General features: G+C 41.0%; 1 protein-coding gene across 10 annotated transcripts in view; it reads right to left on the reverse strand.

Annotated features, from left to right (window-relative positions):
• Positions 1-23,607, reverse strand: part of MBNL1 (muscleblind like splicing regulator 1) — a 204,542-nt gene that overhangs the window by 176,550 nt on the left and 4,385 nt on the right. For 4 of the 10 annotated variants that reach the window (XM_042903554.1, XM_042903550.1, XM_042903553.1 and 1 more), the window contains exon 1: positions 3,994-4,163. The exons of 3 other annotated variants lie outside the window; for them this stretch is intronic. The gene's annotated coding sequence lies outside the window, so the exon portion shown is untranslated. Of the gene's footprint in view, positions 1-3,993; positions 4,169-23,607 lie in introns of those variants that run through there. 3 more of the 10 variants (XM_042903547.1, XM_042903543.1, XM_042903548.1) reach the window with 3 other exon arrangements.

Raw genomic sequence — 23,607 nt, forward strand, 5'->3', positions numbered from 1 at the left:
ACTACATCCATCCTGTCCTATATCTTTGGCATCCTTCAAGGAAATAAAAGTAAGCATGCTTTATATGGATAAAAAAAGAAGCGCATTTTTTCAGCTTAACACTCACTGTGTATGGCAAAATGGACTTCAGTTATGAAAATATCTGAGGGGAATGTTTCCAGGACCTATGCCATTGTGCTTTGTTTGCTAGTCAGATGCTTTCTCAAGAATGTGTTCAAATTATAAAGACAATGTCTCCGTGTATAGAAATTCCTGAAAGCCCGTATTACCACAGAAACTTATTTTTACGTTTCCTAATATTCAAAACAATGCCTTATACCATACAAGTGAAAATCTCATTCTTGTGAATTTATTAATTAACAATTCGGTCAGGAGTTTGTTTGGATTTACTTAATGTTTTTATTTTCTAAGGAAGGAAAGTCATAGGAAAGGAAAATACATATTAAGCATTTGAGGATAATTGCTATTTACCAAAAACTCTATTTTAAAATAAGTTTTAGTGACTCGTTTATGTTTGGTAACTTCAGGACAATGATAGCTATAGTGTCTCTAAAATGTTCCTAAGTAGCAATCATACTCTATTCTGGCCTTTGAGAGGTGTTAGGACTCATCCACTAATTATAAGCCTTTTCTCTGTTATTACTACCTCACCATTAAATCTCTAAACTAAATAGTAGTTTTGAGGAAATAAAAATAGATGTTAGGTAGTGTGTTTTCTTAGATTTTGGTTACAATGGATAAGAAAGACAAGGTATTTGTGTGTATAATATACTTTTTTAGCTTGTGAAAATAAAAGTCAATTTTATTATTTTAACCAGCAAACTCACGAGGCTTTCTCTCAGAATTCTGCTCCCCTGATCTATTTGAGAACAACACTGTCCAATAGAAATGTAATACAAGCCACATTTGTTATTTTAGGTTTTCTAGTAGTCGTATTTTAAAAAAGTAAAAAGAAACAGGTGAAATTAATCTAACTGAATATTCTACTGAAACCAATCTATCCAAAATATTATCACTGCAACACATAATCAGTATTAAAAATACGAATCAGATGCTTTACATTCTTCCCTTCTTTCAAAGTTTTCCAAATCCAGAAGGTATTTTACACTTAGAGCAAATCTCAGTCCCAACTAGCCACATTTCAAATGCTCGACAGCCACATGTGGCTAGTGGCTACCGCATTGGGTGGCAATTCTGGATTTCCAAAAATACGAAGCTCTTGAGCCTAAAAGGCCATCACTTCAAAATCTTCCTATGTAACATCTTCTATAATCAGCATTGCTGCTAGGATTTTATTTTGAGCCAAACATTTAAGTGAATACATTTTGCTTCCTTCCTTCACTCCCCTCACCCTGCCTTTCTATTGCGCACCCTGATAACTTTCTCTTAAGGGCGTAAGAAACCCCAGCGACCTAGTCTCTTTAGCTTCTTCTAAGCAAGATCTGAGATGTTCTCGAACCTGTGCATCTTCAGTCATCAAGCAGAAAACCTGAAGGTGCAGCAAAAGGCTATTATCTGTTTTCATAAATAGAGATATCAAACACAGGTCTAAAGAACGGCAACACTGATAAATGCCAAGGGCAACCTTTTTGCTTACAATAAAAATAGGAGATTTTATATAATAAAGTAACACGCCCTGGTTCAATGAGAAATATGATTTGACTCTTCCCCTCACCCCAGGAGAAACCTTGGGATACTCTGTTCTTGGTCTGGAACAGAACCCAGTGCTTCATTTCATAGGAATTCTGTGCCCAGAGGAAGAACAGAATGCTGGAAACAGAATTTAATGAATTCAACTTGGAGTCTTAAGTTTGCCTCAAATGTGGAAATGTAAACACAAGCAATAATATTTTAAACCATGAAACACTTTGGATTCTCCACTGGCATGGCTGCATTGAGTACCACACTCGATGTGTATCTGCACACAAATTTGTTCTTAGTAACATGAGAAAAAAAAAATTAAACTAGGCACATGCGAGCTTTTCTGAGTCTCTTAGTAATAATAAAACCTGATTATTATGTCTTAAGTGACACTGTAATTATAGACGGATGGATGAACAGGTTTTCTGGTGCTGACCTAACCTGTTCCCTCAAACACAAAAGGCAAACTTTTGTAGTGCTCGGTGAGGGAAACCCCCCATTAAACAAATAAAACTAAAAACTATGTCTACATCTTGAAAAAAAGCCCTACCAACACAATAATCCAAAAGAATTTCACCGCCATGCAAATACACCACATGGATGAGAATCAGAACACTGTCAGGTTCCTAAAAAAACAATTTCTAGCTATAGCTGTCACCCACCGACTTTAAGAAAGCAAAGATACAAGTGTCAACAGTGTGCTTTCTCAGGCTACAAAGTAACTTTATTCAGTGTCTCTGGCTATAACTCTACATCTAAGGCATTCTAAGTATTGAACTAAATATTCTCAAGATGAGTTTTACAGTCCTTGAACTTCCGTTTTAACCGCCTCAGTGATTTTTTTTTTTTTTTCCTATCTCAACAGCAAGACAAGGAGAGACACCAACGCTCTCAGGAACCCACACAGACAACATGGAGTGGATTACTTATGCGGGTATAGACTAGTTATGTACTAAATACCCTCTGTGTATAAACAGACACTGTGTTCAAACCCAGGAGGGAGGAACACGGCGTCCACGGGTGTAGGATTTCAAAGCGCCTTGCAGAGGGCCTGCAAATCCAAAGGGCATTAATTATGACTTCTCTCTTGGTGTATTAATTTGTTTAAGAAACGCCTCAGAGGACGGCAGAGTTTTACCATCCATCTGCTATCGCTTGTGCCTGTGCTGGTGGGCACACAAAGTAAAGACAGTGGCAAATAACCTTTCTGGCAGCTTCTTACTCCGTTTTAATCCCAGGGAAGCACACTCCACGGAAACACACCATCAAATCTCAGCAGCAGCCGTCTACTCTCAGGCCAGGGAGAGACTTAAGAACACAATGACTCTTGTAGCAACACCCCTGTAGTTGTAAAGTGCCGTGAGAGGGGCCAACACAAGCTCCACCATATACCTGCTCGTGTTACAAGCTCTGGAATCAAAGTATTCTCACATGACACATTACTACCAATAACAGATTCCGGCTCCGTTTCAAAAAAAAAAAAAAAAAAGTGTGGGGGTGGGGGGGGGGGACTACATATTTGTCCTGCTTTTGTCTAAAAACCAGAACCCAAGTACTAACTACTTTTCCTCCTCAACCTTTCGTGAAAGCAATTCAACCAACTGCGGCTCCACCCAGAGAGCGTCTATACTTACTTTTCTTACAGTTTTTGAGTGACGCACTACAAAACGATGGGGGGGGGGGGGGGGAGAGAGGAGCCCTCTCATGCAGGGCGTCTTCCGCCCTGTAAACTTGGCAAAAGGCAAACTGGACTGAAATACAGCACTCTCCATATAAGGAAGCCCAGCTAAACATGTCATGCGTAATTTATGGGTAGCAGGCAGAGAATTAACCTTTGCGTGCACATATTTGGCCCAGATGAAAACCGGGGCTGGATGGCAGCCCCCGGGGACAGGGATGCGGGATCTCTTGGGAGACACCGTGGCTCGCGTCTGATGGGCTCGCGTCTCCTCCTGACGAAGGTCATTAAGTTGTAAGTACACTTCCACGCACCTGTTTCTTTCATCCCCCCCCCCCCCACCACCGCCGCCCCCCGCCTCTTTCTCTCTTTCTTTCTTGCTCTTTCTGCCTCGGCTGCCAGCTGGAAGCTGGCTGCGCTCTGACAGTGTCCGCAGAGCCCCGGGAAGGGCGGCTCGGAGCTGGGCTGCAGCTGCAACCTCCCGCTCTCCCTCCAGCTTGAGCTGGTGTGCGAGAGGGAAGCCTCCACCGCGGCGAGCCAGCCGCTGCCGCTACGAGACGCAGCCGGCCGGAGCCTCCTCTCACTTCCTCCTTCAGCCATGTACAGCCCCGAAAGAGTACAAACAATGCAGAGCAGCGGAGCAGCGCGAGGAAACTGTGAACAGGGAAACTTACCTCTCACATTTTTTTTCAGAGGCAGCCCGACTGCCGACCGAGTGCCCAAGGCATTGTGGGAGTCCTGATTCCAAGAGGCCCGCGATTTAAAATTGAACTTGTCAGTTCCCAGTCACGGGAGCATTGTGAGCGCCACAACTCATTCAGCTGCAGTGGAAAGACTGTTGCATGTCGCTGTGCAGCCTCTTATCGCCGAGGTCTGGTTTCCGCTGCTGCTGCGCGGCCCCTCCCCCGCCAGCCCAGCCCCACCAGGAAGCCCGGGGCGGACTCGTCGAGCTCCCGGACGCACGCGGCCGCGAAAAAACGCTCTTCAACTTTCCGCCGCCCTCCCGCCCTTCCCCGGGCCGCCCTGGCGCCCCTCAACCGAACAAAGTCCGCAAGGGGTGGTCGTGGCCGCTCGCGGGTCGGCGCACCGAGCAAAAGGAAGCCGCAGCCGGCGCTGGCGAGGTGCATCCCCGCAGCCAACCGGTGGTATGTTCCATCTTACACGTTCAACATTATTGCAGCCGAGCTATAGTGCAAACGGGACGCACCCCTACTACTTTCTGCTCCTTCCGACCAGCCGGGCGGACAAATAGGTTCTTTTTTTTTAAAAGAGGCCGGTGGATGGGTCTTTTATAAGGAAGCCGGCAAGGTTAGGTTGAAGGTGAGAATCCGATCGGCATGAAACGGTAAGGATCGGATGGGGCTGCCGCCTTAAAATGCACCACACAGTTTTTGAACCTGGATGGCTCACAGGCGGGAAAAACATCTGCAAGGCTGCCAGTGTGTGTCTGCCTCAAGTAACGGCGTGTGCGCAGTTTTGCAGTTCCTTAGTAAAACTGATTGTCACACAAGCACAAAAACTCCTGTTCCAGCTTCCCGTCTAGCTTGTAAATAATATTTGGAATGTAAAACCCTTTCTTCCCAACTCTGCATTACATGATTTATAGAAAAGCACAGCTCCTTCTTTAAAAATAAAATGCCATTTTCTGAAATACTGGAATATTCTAAGGCACATAAGTCATATTATTGTTGGAGCAAAAGAAACCACAGCCCCCAATCATAATTCATTGGGTGTTGTAAGATGTAACTTGGCTTCCCTTTGAATGGAAAGAATTTGGGGTTAATGTGATGTGATAATGTTTTGGAGATTTGGGGGCAGAATTTCCTTTGGATTTAAGGAATTTTGATAACTTGTTCAATAATGAATCTAATTTAAACCATTGGTTCCATGTTTTGGACACAATCTGGAATGAAATGGTAGGTAAGGTGCAGTGTTCTTCCTACAACTTTATTAAGTTGTGTTAAAGAGGGTGCGGCTGGCTTCTGGAGGAGAAGGAAAAAGATCATGAAAGGTGCTAAGGTTCAGAAATAAGTCCAGAGGCACTAATAACAGACTTGAGTTCTGACCCTTGACTAGATCCACAAAACACTGAGTTAATACTGTGCACTGCTCCCTTCCATACAAATTAATTAATTAATTAACTAGTTAATTAATTAATTAGATGGCCCTACTTATCAGTGTTAATCATTAAAAAGTACCCAAGCACACACACAGTTGAAGTAGATTAAGAGGACACTGACACTTTCTCAGAGGACAGGAATGGGCATTCTCTATCTGCCAATTAGTAGCTATGAGGACTTCCTTCCTTCTAATTCAGCATTCACTGCAACAACTACATCGAATGCCTGCTATGCCAAAGCTATAAGAATGGGTAACACAGTCCCTACACAGTCAAGGATGATACTTCTACTAGGAAAGAGACAAACCAATTAACTCTGCCTGAGGGGTGAATGCTAAGATGGTGTAGGCAAGCCCAAGGGGGCCTGAGGAAGGTTAGGGAAGGCTTCCTGGAGGAGTTATTTTGAACAGGTGCCTTGAAAGGTATATAGGAATTAGCGAGATGGAAAGGGAGTTGGGGCTGGACAAGTGAAGAAAAGAGCATGGTCAATACAACGGGCCTACCAGCCTTCCTGTTAGAGGTGAAGGAAGGGTAAGTGTAGGGGAGTGGCAGGAGATGAGCCAAAAGCAGGTCTGTGTTAAGCCCAGGAGTCTCTACTCTGAAAACCATGATGAAATGGAAGAGTTTATACAGCAAGGGGATAGGTAGGTAGAGTTTGGATTTGTATTTCAGAAAGATCCTGTGGCAGCAGCTTGAGGGTGAATGGGAGTGCGGGGTGGCGGCCCATAGAAGAAGGGTGAATGGGTGTGGACAGACTGGAAAAATGACTCACACAGGGAATGAGGAAGGGAGGAACCTTGGGAGACTCCCAAATCCCTGGCTTAGCCTACTGGATTGTTTGCTACTTGCCTTTTAATGTCTTCAATTTGCCTTTCATTCTCCATGACAACGAACCCATGACTTCTGAGCTGGGCCACCTATGCGTCTGCTAACAGGTTGGTGCCCTAGCTGGCTTCCACACACACCTCAGGATGTCCAGTGGACCGCTAAGGACTAATCCCCATTGTGGGAATTTATTTTCAATTGTTCTCAGACCCTTGTAGACTTCCAAGTTAGCACTTTGGTGCTCTCTTTTCTTGTGGGTTAGAAAATTTGCTGTTTGGAGCAACATGGTGAAAAACAGGACTTTGGACCTGTGTATGGTGCAAGAAGGGAAATTATTTTTCCACTTCGGCACTGGAGAAGGGGGGAAGTTCTGGGAACAAAGAGAAATTGAAACTGAGACAGATTTTCTGCTCCACCGAACAGAATACAAAGAAATACAAGAAAGACCCTTGAATGTTAGAAACGGTAAAATAAACATCCTCGTAAATGACTGAGAAGAGAAAAAAATGTTATTTTACGTTAGATAAAGGAAAAAGGGATGGCTAACAAAACTCATATGAAATAATGGTCAATCTAGGACTCAAAAATGTGTCAAAATAAATTGTGATATAAAACTTCGTTGCCAGTGACTTTGCTTAATATATTATTACAGATGATAGTATAACATGAGTAATGATATTGAAAATTTTGAAGCACTGTAACAAGAACCAGATCACATGTTAAAAATATTAAATCATGTTGCTAGCTTTCAACTACCAGTAGCATTCTAACCACATTTTAAATTGTGGAAATTATTAAAAAATCATTAGTAATAAAAAGTAAATAGTTTCCCATTTAGAATACCAATGATAGTCCCTCAGTGCCAGGAGAGCATTAGCAGTATGGTTTCCTATGCTTCTGTGAAGTGTACTGACAGTTCACAGGTTCATGAGTGAGTAGATCCATAAGTATAAAAAGAAGGTCATTTGTGGATGGAGAGGGAAATTATAGAAAACAATTTCAGATGAAACAGAACTACCTTTTTAGATAAAGGAAAGAATGTTCACTGCCGGTTTCTGAAATATTTCAAACCATTCAAGTCTTAATTATACCAATGACTCCCAATAGAAATGCAGTTAAGCAATATGGTTTTTAGAGATAATATCAACTACCAGGTTCACCAATAATGCAGATAAAGGAAATGGTAGCATTTATCTTTTTCACTCAGATGGGAGTCTGTGAAGCACCTGTGTAAATGTGTGAGCGTGTGTATGAATTGTATCTTCCTTGTCCTACATACACATTTATAGCTCAGTAAGTTCTCATAGCCTCCCAAATGTGATTTGCCTTTCCTGGCCAACAAAACAAAACAAAACAAAACAAAAACTCAGTGAAAATATCCCAAAAAGGTATGTTTTTTTAAAAAATTGAAATATGAAAAGGTCTTGAATCACTGATCTAGGAATACTGTTTTTATTATACCAGGATAAAAATAATCCATTGCAAGATACTGTCAAAACTGAGACCCAGATGCAGATCTTTGCTTTCTAGCTCATGTTTAAATACATATGGTTGAGAGAAGAAGCTTCTGGAAGGCAGTGAAGAGTTGGAAACATTTTTGTATGGAGAATCCATTTTAAGCAGATACATTAAATGTATCTCTATTAAATTTCACAGTGGAGGAGGGAGGCACTCTTCTATAGCCTGGATTCAAATTTGTTCAAGTATCTGAATAAATATACTGGTAGAGTTATATGACTTTAGTTTACCTTCAGGGACCTTTTATATTTTACTTGCCAAGTAAGTTTTATAAATTATACCCAGTATTTAAATATAACATATTCTATTACATGTTATGTATATATAGTATGTTATGTAATACAACACATTGTATATATAATACATATGCCACTTAATGTGTAAATCACATAGGTGTGAAAATATTATGTAAAATCAACATATTTGTCTTAAAATGTTTATAAAGACTAAAGTTGGGTTTAAAATGTTAATTTGATTTGGACATGTCTCAATTAAGCTATTTTACCTAAAAGTTGAATCTAAATCTTCAATATAATTATTTTGGCATCTGGCAATAGGGCAGTATAAAACAAATACATTTCAGAATTAAAAGTTTAAAGCCACAGAATTTGAATTGGGAATCGAGCGTTAGAGACGGTCTGGCCCTGTTCCTTTGTTAGACCAGAGAACATTGTAGAAGTAAATTGGCCCCATGACAGAGCAGAACTGGCATCAGTGTCTTCTGACTCTCTCAGACCATTTATTGTCATTGTTTTTCTTAAAAACACTGGGGCCGTAACAGTATCTAATATAGACATCATGTTTCCCCACGTTCAATGGAAAGAAGGGCCACCCTAGATTTCAGTACAATTTTCAACCTTTTTTTTTTCCTTTTTTTCTTCTTCCTCCCATTTTTTTCCATTCTTCCTTCCTTTTTTCTGTCAGAAAACACTTTTCACATAATCGTTCTGTTCCTTTCACATATGTTGATTGAGCACCCACCATGCTAAGTCCTGTTCTGGGCAATACAGTTAGAGAAATTAGCACAGCTCAGTTACTATCCTCAAGGAATTTAGAACCTGCTATGGGGAACCAGGCACTAAACAAGTAAAGAATAAATAGAAAGAAACAGATAAGCATAGGAAGCAATTTCAGATGAAGATAAGTGCTATGAAGTAAGAGAAAGCAGATTAATGGGATGGGGGTGCATGTTAAACAGCGTGGTCAAGGTTTGAGGTGGTCAGAGATGGGCAGAGACCTCAAGGAGGGGCAGAACATCTCGAAAGACCATTCAAAGAGGTGGAAACTGCAGGTCTAGAGTCTTGAATTCCAGGTTCACACAAAGGCTAGAAAACCAACAGTGAATAAAAATGAATGGGGTACCCAACTTCAAGGAACTTACAGTCAAGTGAGAACAATGAATGCCAATCAAATTAATCACACTCAAAATGTATAACTACAGCCATGATGCTTGCGGTCAGTAACGACTATTGAAGTGTTCCGTTGTATTAGAGGTGGGATGATGCATGATCCAAGTTTGCTTTTCACAGAAAGAACTGAAGTACTGTCCTGACTGCTATGTGGAGGCTAATGGTCTAATCCCAGAACAAGGGGCAGGAAGTGTACCACAGGGACAGTGAATGGCTGAGGGCCAGCGGAAGTGAGATACAGTAAACATTAGAATCTTACATCTCAGAGCTAAAAAGAATCTCTAAGATGACCACATCCATGCCCCCAGGGAAGTAAGATTTATAGTGGATGGGTGTGTGTGTGCATGCACGCACATGCTTTTGCTTAAAGTCAACACAGTATAGGGGCACCTGGGTGGCTCAGTCGGTTAAGCCTCTGACTTCAGCTCAGGTCATGATCTCCCAGTTCGTGGGTTCAAGCCCCACATCAGGCTCTGTGCTGACAGCTCGGAGCCTGGAGTCCGCTTAGGATTCTGTGTCTCCCTCTCTCTCTGCCCCTCCTCCCGCCCCCCCCCCCCCCCTGCCCCGCTCACACACACACTCTCTCTCTCCCAAAAATAAAATAAAAAAATTAAAAGTCAACACAGTATAGAAAACTCAAAAGTACTGAAAATAGAATATTTTTATAAAAATCAGCAGTGATTCCAATTCCCAGAGAGAGTCACTGTAATACTGCAGTTTATTTCCTTTCAGGCTTCTCTCAACACATTTTTTACATTGATATTATACTATATATGCAACTTTGTGTTCCATTTTCTCTCCCACCTAATCTCATAGTATAACTTTATAAAACAAATGACATCTCTCATGTCATACATTTTAATCTTCATTTATCACATGAGGTAATGGGGACTGGAGAATTGCCCTTGACCAAAACCTCACAGCTAATGAGGGTTAAGACTCCTGCCCCACAGTGTAGTGTCTCACAACCTATAACCCAGATCCTGAATTAATGTGTCTAAAATTAATATATTTCTAAACATTCTACCTGGGACATACACCTGTCTTCTAATGAGAATTGTCACTAAGGAAAAGGAAATATACAACAGTGGTCTTTTAATAAATAAAGCAGTTACAAAATAAATATGAAACAGGTAGCCAGAAAGTCAGAGTGGATGTATTACTCATATATGTTTATAGGATGTAATTACATGTAATATTATGAAATGCTTTCTACCATCTCATAAAATTGTGTGTTGCAGCTTAGCCCAGAGTCCTCTTGTAATCTTTTAAAAATAGTGCCTAATAAGTCTTATAAATGTTCTAATGTAACTATTTTTATACTGCAATCCCAACATTTCTACGTATAATAAAAGCACCTGAAAATATGCCCATTGCTTTATCTATTCCTAAATGCAAACAAATTTCTGAAAATGCCAATAGCAAGGTTGATTTTTCCTTTCCTAAATGTCTATCTATCTACGCATTTTATTTTGGACTCCTTTCTTTGGACTCCTATGAGAGTTCTCTCTGGATCTTATCCACTCCGTTTATTCCTTATTACCTGTCTTTCCTGAAATTACCTTCAGACCATTTCTCAAGAGATGTCCTAAAGGATTTTTGAAAAAGAACAACTTTTGTCACATTAATGAATGATGGGGGATTCATATTCTTTTTCTCCTTTTCCCCTCTTTGCCTTGTCCAGTAGTGTGGAAACAGAGCAGTAGTCTTACATTAATCCTAATATCCTAATGTAGGCATCAGTATGCTGGCTATTGCTCCTTAGTTCATTTAACAAATATTTATTGGGCACTGATCATACGCCAAGAGTTTGCTTGGCACTGGGGATACAGAGATTGTTAAGATTTCTTCAAGGTACTCACAGCCTAGTCTAGCTGGTTGGGGTGGGGTGGGGGGAGGCAGATGTGGGAAAAAACCTCACACTCTTGGAAAAAAGTGTAGCCAATGAAACAGTTCAATTAAATCCAACAAACCCTTCTCACCATGTGCCAGGCAGATGGTAAGGACGACCGGGCTACACCAGGCCTCGCTCCTCACAGACTCCCAAGCAGCTGGCAAATGGTAAAATTACCTGACACATGGTAAGTGCTTCATGGCAGAAAGAAAGAAAAGACATAGGGGCGCCTGGGTGGCTCAGTCGCTTAAGTGTCCGACTTTGGCTCAGGTCATGATCTCACAGTTTGTGAGTTCAAGCCTTGCATTGGGCTCTGTGCTGACAGCTCAGCCTGGAGCCTGCTTCGGATTCTGTGCCCCCCTCTCTCTCTATCCCTCCCCTGTTCATGCTCTGTCTCTCTCAAAAATAAAAATAACCATAGGGCGCCTGGGTGGCTCTGTCGGTTAAGCATCCGACTTCGGCTCAGATCATGATCTCACGGTTCATGGGTTCAAGCCCCACGTAGGACTCTGTGCTGACAGCTCAGCCTGGAGCCTGCTTCGGATTCTGTGTCTCCCTCTCTCTCTGCCCCTCCGCCACTTGTGGTCTGTCTCTCTCCCTCTCAAAAGTAAATAAACATTAATTAAAAAAAAAAAAAAAAGGCTAGAAAAGACATAAAGGGCCGTAAGACAGACAAGCAACTTGATCGTATAAACGTCATAACAAATCGTTGCCCTGGCAATGAAAGTTTTTGTTTGTTTGTTTTTGTTTGTTTGTTTGTTTTGTTTTTTTACTGGGCGACTCAGTTGGTTGAGTGTCCGACTCTCAATTTTAGCTCAGGTCATGACCTCACAGTTTCTGAGTTCAAGCCCAGCATTGGGCTCTGTGCTGACAATGTAGAGCTTGCTTGGGATTCTCTCTCTCTCCGTCTCTCTCTGCCCCTTCTCTCTCTCTCTCTCTCTCTCTCTCTCTGAGTAAATGAATTAATTACAAGTTTTTAAAAAACAAAGTTTGTTTTTCTTCATTTTTTTGCTGCTATTAGCTTACCAAGGTGGAGTCTAGTTCCCAAACAGCAGGCTTGCTCACCTTGCCCTCTGTGAGTCCCAGGCTGGCCTTGCAACTCTCTCCTTGCTTCCCCCCAGGCCTTCAACAGGGGATCCTCAGCTAGGTGATAGGAGATTATCTGATTAAAGTCATTCACACTAAGGTGAGACTGAGGCTTAATCCTTCAAAAGTGATTGCTTTGACAAAAGATAGCCTGTTAACCCTAATGAACCGCTAACTGGCAGAGCTTAGAGGGCTCCTTTTCTCACCCTCTAAGCTGCCCACCGCCCACCCCACCATTATATCCTTCCCTCTCTATTTCCCCTCCTGAAATAAAGGAAGAAAGGAAACTAGTAAATTCAGGAACGTTAGGGACTCTAATCACACATGATGTCTCTCTGCCCTCTCCTAAGAGGCAAATGAGGTGGCATTTATAACCCCGTCCTAGAAACGGGAAGACTGAAAGTAGGGAAGTGGTTCCTGAGTTTGGCTTCACTTTGGATCCACAGAGTACAATCCAGACCAATCAAAACAGAATTCCTGGGAGTGGCACACAAGCATCAGTACTTTTTTTTTTAAGTTCCTCAGATGATTCCAATGTGCAGCCAAGGTTTCCTCCCACTGAGCTAGAGTTTAGGAAATGAAATTATCCAGAATCAGCGGCAATCCATTGACCTGCTCCATTTTCTTCCTTTGGTGAATAAGGTCTATTTGGCACAAAAGAAACAATGTTCTCTCCAGGAGACTCTGTTTCAAATAGTTAGCTTTGGGCAAACTGGTGCACATAGGCATCTAGATACGTGGGCATCAGGACTGGTTGCCGAGAGCTTGTACAGCTTTGCCATGTACCTGATGGGACACGGGGCTTCTCACGCAAACTAAATACGTTTCACCTTATACCAGGTAGGCATCAGTGGTTGTCCGTGCGCTTAAAAACAAACGAGATATAGTCAAGTCCACACAGAACATAACCCTACATGTTCTATAATGCTTAGGTTGCTGTTTGCTTAAAGTTCCATATCCTGTCTCTTCCTAAGAAACTGTGATCATGAGCGCCCCTTGAGAATGACATTAGGGCCACTGAGAGATCAAAAGTGCCCTAGGCCACTTCCTTTCGGATTTATTAATATTAAACTATAGAATATGTATGTGTGTGTGTGCATATCACATAAAAGTGTGCATATATACATATATGTGTATATAGGTATATCTGTATGTATAACTTTCTCGAAAATAAAAAGTTTTACAAATTCTTATCTATTTTATGAGTTCATTCAACAAAATAACATGGTTAAATCATAAATACAAATACATTAATAGGACATTTCTCATTTGCAGATAACATTAGAAGTCCTAATTTATGGTGTTTGTGAATGTGCCATTGGTCCCAATGGCCACACCTGGGTGGCTCTGAACGCCCATATTTCTGCCACAGCCTTAGCAATGAGGAACTACTGACAGGACCTGATCCCATTGAGCCTTCCCAGTACTGATGTATTTTTAGACAATGTTGAACGTTCTTTTCCCTTTTCAAACATTTCTGACCGTAGGTCACCAGCTCACCAGTAACTGCTGCATTTTCACTGTCTTTTTGCTGTCAACTTTCCTACCGAGTTCACAAATAGTCATTGAGCACCTAGCATAATTCCAGCCTTTCCTAGAATCTGAGGCTATAGAAGGAGCAAAACTAGACCTCAAAACCCTTGAAACATGCAGTCCAGCAGGATATAGCTATGCAATAGTAAATAATTGTAATCAGTTAAGTAAATAACATAAATGCGCAAAGTGTAGCGTAAGGGAATGAGAGTGTGAACAGGTGAACCTAACTCAAAAGGTAGACAATTATCATTACCTTTATGATCTCTTTCTTTTTTCATGCAATTCAAATGTCTAGAATTACAGCCATGTGAGAACCACCACAGTACTTAAACTGGATGTCTTCAGTGCCTTTTAATTTGCAAGACAATTCTATTACTAGTTGCATGAAATAGTGACCCTTTTTCTGTTAAGATGCAGGATGTCTACCACACAGCCCCCCAAGGGCAAGGTTTGGAGCAATCTGTGACTGAGCATTACTATGCCACCCTGGCTGTTCTTTGGTGTTTATTGCCCATTTCCTGGGTTTAATCTGTTAAGGTTATGACATCTCCAAGACAAAGCCAGCTTCTCTCTCATACTTTCAGAGAGTAGAGCATGTCAGCTTTGGAATTACTATATGAACATCCAAATGTATTATCTTTTGTTTTGTCAGAGTTAAAGGATCTTTTTAAATCTTTGTTCCTGGATGCAAAATTATTATTTTTTTCCGTTCCTGAATATAATAGGTAGCATGTGCTTTCACAAAATAACGTATCAAGTGCCTTTAATAGGAGTTTATTAATTCTGTTCGGGAGCCATTGTAAAGATGTTTATGCATGATTATTCTAGACTAGCAATAGAGCAGTAGTCTGTAACTCCTACCCACATGCTACTCCCATGCACAGTGTAACTTCCTTCTATAGCTTCAAGACTCCCACGTTCCTACAAAAGCTCTTTCCTACCTGTCACTTAGTCTTCACAATTAAATAAAGAACAAGTTAACTGTTTAAAGAGGCTGGCCACACTGGGCCTCTCTTTTCATGAAGTCATTCTTCTCTGAAGATACTCCAAATTATAGACTTAGCCAGAACAGTTTTTTTCCTCTTTGAGGACTTTGAAGTCTGTTTCTTCTTACGATATTCTGGTAGGTCTGTCATAGAAGAAACTGTAAATAGTTGGTCAGGTTCCCTAAATACCACGAGCTCTATGTGAGCCTTGGGAGGTGTTAACTTTGTTAGATTAGACTTGAACTTGTGGAAAAGGGCGCATCTGGCACCAAATATCCAACTTGTTTGAGATAGCCAAAATTAATTATTAAGAAAAAGGAGTGCATGGATGATACTTGGTACAAGTCTGGATAGTTTCCTTACTGTGATGCAAGAAGCCAGCTGAACTAAATCTATTTCATTTATGACTAAATTACCAGGTGACTAGGGGTAAAACACTGTCTCCTTTGGTGTTATTGGCAATAGGTATTCCTGTGCCAAATATGACACATGGGCCAGCTTCCAATGGCAAGAGTCATGCCTGCTACAACCTTGTCCTTCTGCCCATATTGTTGGCTGCTCTTGGAAAAAGCATAGCCACCTCTCCCCCACCCCGACTGGTACAATGGCCTATGTACGCACCTCACTTTTTAGAAGAATTAGGTTAAAAAATAAGGGGCTGTTACTTCAAAGGCTGTTGTTCTGCACATGCATGCCTTGGCTTCTATGAAATAAAGACGGTCTTTGGAGTCTGTCATTAGGCACATATTTCTAATCAATCTCTTCAACTCTTAGTCTTCCACTAACTTAAATTATCTCCCTCATAGAATTGTGATAATGATTTCATGGGAATTGACCTAACAGAGGTCACAGCATTATTATTATTTTAAATGGGATATTTAATATTAATAATATTTTATATTATTTTAAATTGTGTGTGTGGGGGGGGTTGTTTTTTATTTTTTTTTTATTTTTTTTTTTTTAACGTTTACTTATTTTTGAGACAGAGAGAGACAGAGCATGAACAGGGGAGGGGCAGAGACAGAGGGAGACACAGAATTGGAAACAGGCTCCAGGCTCTGAGCCATCAGCCCAGAGCCTGACGCGGGGCTCGAACTCACAGACCGTGAGATCATGACCTGAGCCGAAGTCGGACGCTTAACCGACTGAGCCACCCAGGTGCCCTTGTTTTTTATTTTTGAGAGAAAGAGAAACCATGAACAGGGGAGGGGCAGAGAGAGAGGGAGACACAGAATCCAAAGCAGGCTCCAGGCTCTAAGCTGTCATTACAGAGCCCAATGCAGGGCTCAAACTCACTCACCATGAGATCATGATCTGAGCCAAAGTCAGACACTTAATGGACTGAGCCACCCAGGCGCCCCCAAAAAACATAGGCTATTTTAAAAATAAGCTCATGTTAAACGGCAGATTTCTTCAAGATATGAGGATTAAAATCAAATTACAAGTTTAAGAAATGTACAGCTATTGTTTATAAGATAAAAGACAAATCCTCTTAGAGTTTTTTGAATGGACAGGTAGGATGTAATCAAAAGGGAATCCAAGATGTTCCCTGGAGTGATAAACAGGCACTTTTCAAACATCACTTTTAATTGACCAGAGCACATCTTTCTTTTGTCTAACTTTCCCCACCCACTTTACAAGAAAAAAAAAAAAAGAAAAAGACAACATGGGAAGGACAAGCCAAGCCAAGTAAAAGGCATCTTCCACTTTAAAAAAGAGTACATAATGCACAGTTGCATGGAAACCACATCCTTTGGAACCATATGTGATTTTTTTTTTTTTTATGCAGTCAGAGCTGTTGCCACGGGATAAAAATTTAGTTGTCTACTTGCTTCATTTAAGTAACACAAGTCAAGAGATTGTTCCAAGCATAGCTTCCCTCTTTTTCAGCTTTTACTCTTTCCTCGCTGAAAAAATGTATCTCTCAATTTCGTCAGAACAAACACCCTCAGAACTTTAAGCGGAGAACGTAATGATTTTGTGTTGCTAAGTACTATTTAGTAACAAAGGTTTGGGCCACAGGAATGATGACATCACCCACAGAAAGAGGAACATTTACACTTTTGAAAGAGATTCTTTTCCAATGTGATGGGTCACCAACCAGAGGAACAAAGCCAAATAAGGCAGGAGGAGAGGCCTCCTGGTTCTGGAGAAGGCATCTTTAGCATCCAATTCTGGAATCATGCCCCAAACCCACATGCTCTTCTACGCTCCCCTTCTGCATCTAGTTCATGTCAACAAATGTGTACTATTATTATTGTAAAAAGCCTGGTACTCTCATACTTCAATATATTTGCTTTTTAATTAATCTGTCCACCTATGGGCAGCAGGTCAGGAAGCGGCTTCATGTTTCAGGGGTGTTCCCTAAATATTCACACACTGCAGATATTCATGCATTTACACACACGTGCAGTTGGAAACCACACACCATCTCACACTTTGCAATAATCCAACAATACGGTGAGTCATCATACCCACATATTTACATGATTCAATGGACTGCATGGCTTAAATAGCACACAAGTCACCTGTGCTCCTCCATACTTCCCAATACCACCAACAAAATAGTTTTCTCTTTGGGCATTGACAGGAACACTCATAAGTCAGCTTGTGGCTCCTACAATATCATGTCTGCCTGCCTTGGGGAAACTATGACTGTGTTCCTCTCTACCCCACCCATTGTCATCCTTCTAGCCACACCCAGTCCAATGCCACGGGTAGATTTTTTTCATTGTCATCTCTTAACACAAACAGCCATACTCGTTGTCATTAACTTCTTAAGTATGTGGGGAGGCCATTTGTTCTTGTCCCTAATAAATATTAGGTCTGTTTAAATAATACTAATACTAATACTAATACTAATACTAATACGAAGAAGGAGAAGGAAAAGGAAGGAGAGGGTGAGAGGGAGGAGGAGGAGGAGGAAGAGGAGGAGGAGAAGTCCTTTTTAGTAAGATATTCTATATTCCTTTCCCAAATCATATTCAACCACCCAACTCCCCCTGCAAAAGTTGTATCCATCTAATTCTGGGATTTAAAAGGTAATAATTGGATGATTTAGATCTCTTGGGATAATAAAAATAAATCAGAGGAAATTTATAATTATTCTGGAAATGCAGAGTAAGTAATCGCTACTTATAATAGGAATTGGTTGATGTTGTAAGGGTCCCTACCATCAATGGTGCTGGCATTTGAGAAGAATAAATAGGAGAACATCTGTTGTCTTCAGAGACTAGAAAACAGCCTTTTCTCTAGTCTTTTCTGCTTCTTATCCATGCAGAAACTAACGTGCCTGGTGACCCCATTACCAGACATCAGAGTACCTGTTTTCAATGGCCATGACGAAGGTCAGTTATTCCATAAGAATTTTACTGAAAAATCTGAAATTGACACATTTAAATAATATTTAAGCCCTTTCACTTTCATCAAACCCATACCAATTATAAAAATGAGAAGGCAAGGGGCGGCTGGGTGGCTCAGTCGGTTCAGCGTCCGACTTCGGCTCAGGTCATGATCTCGCTGTTCGTGAGTTCGAGCCCCGTGTCGGGCTCTGTGCTGACAGCTCAGAGCCTGGAGCCTGCTTCCGATTCTCTGTCTCCCTCTCTCTCTGACCCTCCCCCGTTCATGTTCTGTCTCTCTCTGTCTCAAAAATAAATAAACATTAAAAATTTTTTTTTTAAATGAGAAGGCAAGAAAATGTAGTTAACCTCTGAAGATAAACTCAGCTTATTGAAATTTATCTAAATATAATAATTTACCACCTAAGAAAGCTTTTTCCCTATGTAGTAATCCCTGCTTCTCTTCAAGCAACAGTTTTTCTTGGCCTATGTTAAACACAGAGAGCGAATGGGTCACCCGTTGCACTCATTTCCCAAGTACACACACATGCATGTCTGCAAATATTTGCTCGCAGTGTACAACTCCTTGCCTTAGCCTACAACCTAAGGAACCTGGCCTTTTTTCAGCCCCAGCTTCTTAGTATCATCTCTCACTACCCCCATGTGACCTGGACTCCTCCTTTCTGCTTCTCAGATATGCCAAACTCATTCCTGCCTCCTCTGCACTCGCCCAGCACTCTTCCCAGGGTCCTCTGCATGGCACTCTCAAAGTCCCCATCATTCAGGTCTTAGCTTAAATATGTCCCTTTCGGAGAGGCCACCTGGAAGGCCAGCTAGGTACAGGAACTTTGCTTCTCTGCCTGTCTATCCTTTTACTTTGTTGAATGGTCTCCATGCTGCTATCTAGCATCATCGAAATTCCCTTCGTAAACATTTACTTGTTTACCGGCTTAGTCATTGTCTTGCCTCCCACTGGACTGAACCTCAGCTCCTTCAGGTAGAAATTTGGGCTTGGTCATCACTGTTTTCCTAGCATCTAGATGAGTGCTTCATGCATAATTCTTGATAGATGAATACACGAATAAATGCACTTCAAAATGGAAACAGAGGCCTCTCACAAGAATTAAAATTGTCTCTTCGCATAACCCACTTCTTGAGAAGAACCACAAAGGCAGGGTCACCACATCCCTCCTCTGGGAGGACCATAGAATAGAAAATAAAAAGTGGCTCAGTATAAATACCAGGGGCAGTATGTGAACATGGTAAAGATCCATTGTGGAGACAGACACACCGGGACCAATTTTGTGACCATTATCAAACTCTCTCTGAACCTGTCTTTTTTCCCCCCTTAAATCTGTAAAATAGTACTAGGGGTACTTATTTCACAAAGTCTATGAGGGTTTTAAATTCGTTAGTTAATCCTGTGAAGCACAATGGTATTAAATACAATGGCATTTTAAAAATGGCACTAAAACCTGGTACTAAAAATGATACGCAATGGTGCTAAAAACGAGTACTAAAAACTATAATAGTAAAGCTATTATTATTAACATTATCATCATCATCACCACCACCACCATCATCATCATTATTTAGGACCTAATAATCTCAAGAACCAAGTCATAGGTTTATAACCTTAAACTTGATATGTTGGATACACACACAAAACAACTCCAAACAATATTCCTAAAATAGCCTTTAAAATCCACTCCAAGATCAAAAAATAGAACCAGCAAATAATTACACAACAGTATGTGAACTATATGCATAGCCATGAGGCCAGAACAGGCAGATGGTGAATCAGGAAAGAATTCTGGAAGGAGATTGGTCTTCCATCTGGCTTGAGGGAAGCGATGAACCCTAGCTGGCAAGGAAGGGCGGGCACATGTGTTCCTTGGGGGTGAGGGCAGAGGCAGAACCAGTGCAAAGGCAGTGGGGCGGCAATGCAGAGTGACTGCCCCCAGGATTCTAAGAGATTAGTGGCACCCACTGTGAACCAGTCTCTTTTTAGCTCCATGGAAGAGAGCCAGTGCACACAAAAAAGAGAACTTCTCGGTCTATTTGTTGTCCCCAGGGACCACTTCTTTTGTGTCAGTTCCTTTCACTCAGTGCTAACAGAAGTATCCCACCTGACAATCGCATGGCAGTTTAGAACACTACGGTAATCATGGCCTCCTCCACATGACCTTGGGAGATAGCGGTTATTTTTATCATGCTTGTTTTATTTGTATCTAAGGTTCAAAACTGTTGAGGCCTTTTGCTTAATCATCATTTGAAGACCTAATATGTTTCAGGGATTCTTCTAGACACTGAGGATATAATATGAACAAAACAGACCAAACCCTACCCTCATGGAACTTACCTGTCAGTGGGAGGAACAGGGAATAAATAATTAAACAAAGAAACAAAGGTTTTGTGTGGTATTAAGTGCTATCAAGAAAATTAAAAGGGGGTAAAAGGACACAGTGACTGGGTTAGGGACACTATAATAAAATATTTAGTTGGTCATGGAAGACATCCTTTAGGAGGATCATCTGAACATCTAAAGAAGGAAGAGTTGTGCACAGTAATGTGTGGGAAGAACATGCCAAGAGAGGGAAGAGCATGTGCAAAGTCCCTGAGTCAGGAATGAGTTTAGGAAGCTCCAGAAGCAAAATAAGGAGTGGAGCCAGAGCATCGTGAATGACGGGATAAGAGGAAGGATGTGAGGGAGGAGATGTAAGTAGAGGATAATACATATAAGCAATAGTGAGGAATTTGGATTTTTTTTCATAATTAAAATAGGAATCCATTGAAGAATTTTGAGCAGGGAGTCACAGGATTTGACTTCTATTTTAAAAGGTCATGCTGGTAGGGATGCGAGAGTAGAAAAAGATCTCACAGTTGTGCAATCGAGCCCCGCGTTGGGCTCTACCCTGGGCACGGAGCCTGCTTGAGATTCTCTCTATCTCCCTCTCCCGCTGCCCCTTCACCACTTGTGCAAGCTCTCTGTCTTGACAGAGAGAGTAGAAAAAGAGAGAAACGTCCAGAACAGAGATGATAGTGTCTTTCACTGTGCTCGAAATGGTGGAAGGGGTGAGCCTGGTCAATGTTGGAATATATTTTGGAAACAGAACTGACAAGCTTGCTGATAAGTAGGATGCAGGTGAAGGAAAGAAAGAAACCAGTGACACTTTTGACCTGGATAACTGGGTGTAAGATCATGTCATTTACTAACCAAATAAGACTGGCATGGAGCAGAGAGAAGGGTGGGCAATGAGGGGCTTTATTTTGAACGTGTTAACTTTAAGATGCCTATTAACATCTGAGGTTTAATAATCACTTTGAGGTATGAGTTCATAAGCTGGCAAAATTTAAGGAGGTATAACTTTTTTTTTTAATTTAAAGTTATGGGGTTAGATATCTGGAGAGAGAAGTAACCATCCAAGATTCACAGGCAGTAAGTGACAGAATGGAAATTGAAAATGAGTCTTGGCACTCATCAACTCTCTCTTCCTACCACAAATATCAGGATGTGTCCATCATTATGAGGAGAATATGGGAGAGTACAAGGGACAGGAATGTTCTAGAATGACTCATAGAAGAGGGTGAGAATTTTTCCAGTGCTTATGGACTATACAAATTCATGGTTGCTTCTTTCCTTGCCTATTTTTCTGTAAGTGTGATGCTATATGCACATTTAATTTTAAAAATCCATTCTGGAATAATAAATTCATAAGGTTGACCAAAGACTACTGGTACTTACTTTCTTTATGGAAATTACCACTTTTTGGAATACGTGACAGATAATTAGCTTCAGACTAAATGTAGATTAAACAGAATTGAAATATAAAGCTAAAAGTTTAACCAATAACTCACACAGGTATTTCTGAGTTGTATCATAACATTTGAAATAGGACCATCAGGTTTGTTTAACAGAAATGGCTTGGGCAAGAGGCACTTAATCTCCATGGCTAGGAAAAACAATTAAAAGTCAATCAAGTAAAAAATAAAATTAAACCAATAAGAATGCAAAGGGAAAAAATTCTAAAACTGGAAACAAACAGAAACAAATCAATCTAATTGTATTTCAGATGAATACTATGATAACCTGAAATGGAAAGAAAGAAAACGTGTGAGGGATGGAGGGAAGAGGGAAGGAAGGAAGAAAGGAATTCATCCAAGTAACTAATAAACACAGTGTTTGGTGGGGAATGAGTGTGTGGAGGGAGAAGGTGCACACAAACCCTGAATTCTTTTTGGTGGGTTTATTGTAGTGATTTGGGTAAATTAATTCTTAAATTATTTAACAATTTTCTATTTATTTTTGAAAGAGAGAGAGAGAGAGAGAGAGAGAGAGAGAGAGAGAGAGAAAGAGCATGAGCGGGGAAGGGACAGAGAGAGAGGGAGACCCAGAATTCAAAGCAGGTTCCAGTCTCTGAGCTGTCAGCACAGAGCCCAATGTGGGGCTTGAACTCACGAGCCAAGATATCATGATCTGAGCCAAAGTGGGAAGCTTAACCGACTGCGTCACCCAGGTGCCTCTTAGATGCTTTATAGAATTGAGTAAATGAGTAAACACGTTGATGTTCAGATCCAGGGCTCACACTGTGGAAGAAGGGACACACAAACATGGCATAGGTGAGGGCAAAAAAGAACCTTCTGGGAATGGATTGGAATTGGAAATAGCAGGTGAATGCAGGATGTCCAAAACATATGTGTATGGATATAAATTTTTATGAATGCATGCATATGCATTTTTGTATGCATACTTGTATGTTTGTGTCTGTATGTGTGTATTTGCATTAATATATTTTTGCTGGAAGGGTCAAAAAAGAAAAGCACTCCAGTGGCAGTGAGAATACCTAACCCAGATTTGGCCTTTTAGACCATTTTCCATTAAAAGAAATGAGAAATGAATGATTCCAGGGTTGGGATGTGCTAGGTACCAGATTAGCCTAGAACATCTTTTTATGCCAGAAAGTAAGAAAGTGCGTACTAATACGAGGGAAGCTGGCCACAGGGACATAGAAACCAGAATAAAGAGTCTTCATTGGTCAGATGTGGACAATTTGAGCACCATAACAATTAAGGCAGTAAGGAATTATAACCCATTGGAAAGACAAAATTTCCTGAGTTAATATCGGGAACAGATATACAAATTAGTAATTAAATACAGGAGAGAGGGGAGATTTTGCTTACATTAGAGTACAAAAGGCTGACTGAAACGTGCCGGGAGTGTTGGAGCTGGAAAATAGTGATTTTATAACTGTAATGCATTACAGTCAAGACTGCATCAGATGAGAACATCAATTAATATTAACCCAAGAGGAAATTTTTCATGAGGAGTTGTCATTACAATGTGGAGAAATTAGGCAACACTTTGACATCTCAACCAAAATTAACAATACCATTGGCGGGTAGATGAGCATCCTGTGACCCTAGGTATCATCACCTGTGCAGTATTCTAGCAAACACTGCAAAACCACAATCTAATTGTGAGGAAACGTCAGACAAATACAAAATGAGCAACACGGTTAAAAAGAAAAAAAGAGGGGTGCCTGGGTGGCTCAGTCGGTTGAGCGTCCGACTTCCGCT

Source organism: Panthera leo, chromosome C2 (assembly GCF_018350215.1).
Source record: "Panthera leo isolate Ple1 chromosome C2, P.leo_Ple1_pat1.1, whole genome shotgun sequence".
In the NCBI taxonomy this organism is placed as follows: domain Eukaryota; kingdom Metazoa; phylum Chordata; class Mammalia; order Carnivora; family Felidae; genus Panthera; species Panthera leo.